The 6,200-nt window shown below is 35.0% G+C and overlaps 1 non-coding gene across 1 annotated transcript; it reads right to left on the bottom strand.

The window, feature by feature from the left end:
* Positions 1-83: 83 nt before the first annotated feature.
* LOC125024654 lies at positions 84-291 on the bottom strand. Its single transcript, XR_007114788.1, has one exon. It is a non-coding gene; the product is annotated as a small nucleolar RNA U3 (small nucleolar RNA).
* Between the last annotated feature and the right edge of the window lie 5,909 nt (positions 292-6,200).

Here is a 6,200-nt window from a genome sequence, read left to right as displayed (position 1 = left end):
TTCGTTACAGGTACATTTATTGTTTTTCTCTCCTTATCAGGAGTTTTCAAAAAGTTCAAGAATACTTCTTTGGATTGATATTAACCACTCAGCCTGTGTCATCCTCCTCCTGAACTCGGTAAACCGAGTCAGAACGGGTCATCAAATCTCTCAAGCAAAACCACTTGAGTGCCGCTCCCCTCTTCGAGAGATTACAACTAACAGTCCTCATCGTGTTTGAATCTATCCGAGATATCTCGGCGAGAAACCCGCAATTCGACTATAGAAGTGATCCTATAAAGTTATGATCATACTTTTTACATACTAAATTCACTCTACACTACATTTTACTGACTGACTTTGTTCGACTAACAAAGGATTTTCGCGTCTTTCATAATGCGGAAATTATGGTGTCAATTATTGTACGTAGTTTGCCCATTTTAAAGTATTAGCATACTCTACCCTTATTTCATCAAAATGTAATACAAGTAAAATATAGAGGGGAAACTTAATGCATAATACTATAACAGATTTAAAAACAACGAGACATTTAAATATGTGTGCACGAAGAAGTGAAAAAACTAAAGAAGTAAAAAAAAAAATAAAGGGATTTGAAATATAACTATATAAAATAAATGTTTATTTTTTTAGAACCTATTCCAATGCACCTCAATGAAATTCAAGGTGCAACATTTCTAGTACTATAAAATAATCTGATACTGTTCATTATCTTCACAAACATTTATCCTTGATGGTTAATGGTTAAAAGAACAACATTCCTCTTCATATGGCGATTTTTCTTTTAGTTACGTTCATTAAATTCATTTTCGGTTTCAAATTTAACCTTGGCTTATATTTGGGTTAACAGAAAAATTAAAAATTTTAAACATTTTGCCTTTTGTGCGAAACCAAATTACTTAATAAATAAATAAAAATAGTTTTTTTTCAAAAATTGTTTCTGCCTTTATATTTTATCACTTAACGATTTCAGCCCTTTACCTTTGGGTTGGGAAATTTTCCCCCAAAAGCATTTTTTAAATTTAAACTCCTTTTTTCCCTTCAAAACGAATTAAATCTTCTTTTCGCCTTTTACAAAGTTTTTCCGTTGGGGGGGAAACAAACTAAATTTTGAGTTTTTTTACTCAATTTTTTTTTTTTTTAGCCCACTTGGGAGGGGTTAAAATTTTTAATCTTTTTTAAACAATAAACCCCATTAAACAAAAAGTCGATTTCAAATTTTGGGGCCCGTAAGTCGGGAAATTTCTCCGATTTTTTTATTGACCAAAAGAAATTCCATCCTCTTTCACCCTTTTTCCCATCCATTACGTACAAAAATACAGTATATACCAAAAATATATATTTTAAAATTTTAATTTGGGTAAACATATCCATAAAAAATATTAAAAGTTTAAACATATGTATTTTTTTATCAATACCATCCCCCTTTATCGGCCCATTTTGTACATGACTAGGGCATATTAACACATAATATGTAAAAATACCGCGTAAACATCCCAATATAAAACCCCAAAAATAAAAAACTAAAACCAAATTATTTTTATATTTTTGTACAAAACCCAAACAAAACGCAAATCTAAAAAATTTTTCACATCCCATACTCATTTTTTTTTAAGAAAGTGCACAAAATCTATATGTCCTATTTTAAAATATATCAATAAATACAAAAAAATGTGTTATAAAAAATGACAAACACAAACAAAAACCCCCAAAATATATTTTTAAAATACATAAAAACCCTACAACATTTTTTCAAAAAATATATACAATATCTTTTAAATATGTGTTTTTAAATATATTTTTTTTTCCCAGAAAAAACATTTTTAAAATTTCCCAAAATCACCCGGGGTTTATTTAGGGGTCCCCTTTTGGGTTTTTTAGTGGGTTTTGTTGCATACAGAGGGGCCCTTCACGTGCCCTCAAAACACGTCCAACTGACCAAAATTTCCTGATTTCCCCATTCCCTTGAAATGGTGACCCTTTTTTTATTTCCATTAATTTGGATAAAAGCAAAAAAAAAAAATGTAAGAAAGGTGACTTTGTTTCATACATCCCTTACCTAAAATATTTTCCAAAAAATTTTTCAAATTGAAATAAAAAACCCCTGAAATTTTCATAATGTTATTTCCCACTTTTTTTTTTTTGATCAATAGCAAAGGGTTTCCCTGAAAATAAACCCAACCCCTTTAAATTGGGGCCCTTGTAGGGGAAAGTAGGGAATTGGAAGGGGAATGCTTCCAAAAAAGCCACCCCCCTTGGCCAATTAAGTTTAAAACTTTTCTCAAAATTTTTCCTTACAGGGGGAATTTAACCCCAGCATAGCCCAAAATTTTTTCCCCCCTTTTTCCCCTCTACCAGAAATTATAGCAAAAAGGGGTCAAAATCCCCTTGCTTTTAGTAATGTGAAATCTTTAAGAAGTTGGGGCCCACAACAAAAAAAAAAACCCATAAGGTTTGCAGAAACAAAAAACCAAAAAAAGGGGATAAGTGCCCCCCAATTTGGATATAAATTGCATGGGGAAATTCCCTTTTTATGGACTACATACGGGAAACATTTTAGGGGACCTAAAATGTTTTAATTTAAACACCCTTTCCTTCAGCTTTTTTTTTCCCAAGAAAAATAATTAAAAACCCAATGGACCCCAACAATGCCCAAAAAAATTTTAAATAAAAAAGGCCCGGGAAAGGCCACCCATTCAAAAAATGCCCTTTTGCAAGAAGGGTTTTTTTTTTAAAAAGACTTTAAAAATGAAACGATTGGTTTGATGAAATTTTTCCTTTTTTGAACTTTTTAATTTTTTAAATCTATCAAATATAAAAATATCCCATCTTCTTTATTTTAAATTTTAAGGCAATCCTTACCCAACATTATTTTAATAAATATTTTTTTTTTTTTTTTTAAAAGTTTTGAATATTATTAAAGAATTTGCAACACCCTTTAAAACAATTGTTTTTGGTTACAAACTCCCCCCGGTTTTTATCATGGGGAAAAAATGAGCTCAAAACCCCTTGGACAAAACACTTTTGAACAGATGAACATTTTTTCTTTGTGAAATTCCCCTTAAATAAAAGGCGGGAATGGGTTTCTTTGGGGGGGAAAAGGGGGTTTTTTAACCCAGTGCCCCAATTTGAAAATGTAGGGATGTACTTGTCTATTGTATATTACATGTTTGTAATGTTTTAAATGATCAATGTGTGCACGTGGGTCAGTGTGTGCCATGTATGTGCGTGTGTATGTGTTTGTGTGTGTGGAAATGTAAGTTGTATGCTTTGTTTGTACATGTTGTTTTTGTGCATTTGTTTGTACATGTGTGCATTTGTTTGTATAAGTTTGGGTTCTTGTTGTGTCTGGGTATGGTATGTTTAGTCCACACACATTGACATTGTCCATGTGTGTGTATGTTTGTGTACATTTGTCCAGGGGTTGTGTGTGTGTTGTGGTGTGCTCGTGTGCATTATATCCATTGTGTGTTTGTGAGTGGGTGCTAAATAGATCCTTGTGTGTCTAGAGTTGTACCATATTGGTCCTGTGTTTGTATCGTATTGTATATGTGTACATGTGGCATTATGTGTGTGAATGTGTTTGTAATGTACATGTGTTGTGTGCTTTTGTTCATGCGATCGTGCATGTGTTTTTTTTTATTTTACAGTTCAATAAGTATGTGTGGCTGTTATTGTTTGCTATTTGTCTTATAGGTGTGTGTATCGTTTGCGTTCATATGTCCATGGGGGTGTGTGTGGGTGTGCATATGATCCATGTGTGTGTTGTGGTGTGTACATTGTCTTGTGATGTCTTTGGTTGTATCATTTGTCCAGGTGTGTATGTGTTGGGTGTACATTGGTCCTTGTCTATGTGGATTTGGGTGGTATAGGTCCCTGTGTTACAGCTTTGTAGAGGGGTTTGGGGCCTGAGTTGGGTTTGCTTGTGGGTTTGTTACAGGTGTGGTGGTGCATGTTCGGCGTGTGAATGTGGTTACAGTATATAAGTCTACAAGTTGTGGACATCGTACATGTTTGCATAATTGTCTATATGTGATTGCTTGGTGATGTGCATGTATTTTGTAACATGTGTGTGTGTGTGTGTGTGTTGTGGGTGTGTGTGTGTAGTGTGTGTGTCTGTGCACTTGTGCGTACTGTGCAGGTGAGTGGAGCGTTGTGCGCGCGTGTCGTGTGAGCGCGTCTGTGTTGTATGTTGTACATGCCATGTGTGTGTGTGTGTGCACACATGTGTTGGTGATTGTATGTACATGTGTGCATGCAGGTCTTGTTATGGTTTATGTGTGTAGGTGTGTGTCATGTGGTATGTTGTTTTTACTTGTGTTCAATTATGTATTTCTGTGTATATGTTTGGAATAAGTGTGTGCATAGTCTTCTACATTGTGTACTGTGCTTATGTTTATATCAATGTATGTGCTTATGTCTGTACAAGTGTCGTGCATTTCGTTTTGTACTAGTGTGTACATGTGTTTGTACAAGGTTGTGTGAATCATGTTTGTAACAAGTAAGTGCATATGGTTTGTCAAAGTGTGTGATTTGTTTGTAAAAGTGTGTAAAAAGTGTTCTGTACAAGTGTTGTATGTACATGTGCTGGTACAAGTGTTGTACATGTTGGCTGGTCAAAGTTGGTGAGAATATGTTTGTACATGTTTGTACATTGTTTTGCTCCTGTAAAAGGTGTGTACATATGTTTGTACAAAGTGTTTGATTAATGCTTTGTATCAAGTGTGTGAATGTGTTGGTTGTTGTGCAATTGTTGGGTTGTTACTTTGTGTGTCGTGCTGGACATGTGTGCATATGTTACAGGTGTGTGTTATCATTGTGTCTATGTGCATTTGCTCATGGGTGTGTATACATGTGTCATATGTGCATTTGTACATCATGGTGGTTTGGTACATGTGTTTGTGTTGTGTACATACGTGCTGCATGTACATGGCATTCTTTTGGGCATGCGTTTGTGTAAAGGTGTGTAACATGTCTATACAAATGTACATATGTAATATTGTGAGTACATATGTTATACATGTGTGGACATAGTATAACAGTTGTTGTTCACATGTAATAAATGTGTGTAAATTGTGGAATGCATGGGTACATGTGTACGTTTATATGTGTTATATAATGGGTGTGGTGTTAGTATGTACTTGTTGTGTATGTCTGTTAATGTGTATACCTTGGATGTGGTGTACGAGTGTATGCTGTTCCATGTGTATGTGTATACATGTGTTGTTTAGTATACTGTTGGTCTGAATGTGTACATGTGTGTATGTCGTACATGTGTGTGTATATGTACATGTTGTGTGCCTACATGTGTATGTGCTCGTACATGTTAGTTGTTTGTCCCTAACCACCCCCCCCTCTATCATTTGTACTTGTGTGTATGTATACATGCGAGCTCCGCCGTGTATGTGTATGTTACATGTGTGTATGTGTACATGTGTGGGTATGTTGTACATGTGTTGTGTAACATCGTGTGTTTGTGTAGTATGTGTACCATTATATGTGTATGTCGTTCATGTTGCTGTGTATGGGAATGGGGTTTTTGTACATTTGTGATGTGTGGTACTTGTTTGTGTTTTTTTGTACATAGTGTACATGTGAAGTTCACTGTGTACTTGTCATGTGGAAGGTGATTCACGGTGTACATGTATGTTTGCACGCGTGGACTTGTATGTGCACGGTTGTCACATCAGGGAAACAGGTGTATGTATACAAATGTATGTGTATTCTACTTACCCTTGTTAGTATATAAGGCGAATGGATCGGTGGCCTCTGGGTCTTTGCTATCTTTGCTGTCAACGTAAGGCATTATCCTTGATAGAGTTATGACATATCTTTTGTCAGTTATCGTTGTAATAATAATTTGCAAAATATCACTAAATCCAGCATTCTTAATCTTTGGCGAACTGGAAAAGTGATACCACCCTCCCCCACATCTCACACTCACTCCTTGGTAGATACGTGACGACATGCAAAGTAGGTCGAATCTATTTTTTTAATGAGAAATTAATAAATCCGTTTAAACGATAACACTTTACGTAGCCGTAAATGGATTGCTAACAACTGTTGCTATAATTCTATTTATCCCACACTCACCACCTCAAAAAAAACAACAACTCTGAATCCCTCCACCGTTTAGTGTATCTGTAAAAGTTTAAAAAAGGCTGTCATTCCTGGGACTTACCGTTTCCAAGGTATGGTCATTT

This window comes from Penaeus chinensis, unplaced genomic scaffold (genome assembly GCF_019202785.1).
Source record: "Penaeus chinensis breed Huanghai No. 1 unplaced genomic scaffold, ASM1920278v2 CTG_1992, whole genome shotgun sequence".
Lineage (NCBI taxonomy): Eukaryota > Metazoa > Arthropoda > Malacostraca > Decapoda > Penaeidae > Penaeus > Penaeus chinensis.
Note: the sequence above shows the minus strand (reverse complement) of the source record. Positions and strands in the feature narration are given on the sequence as shown.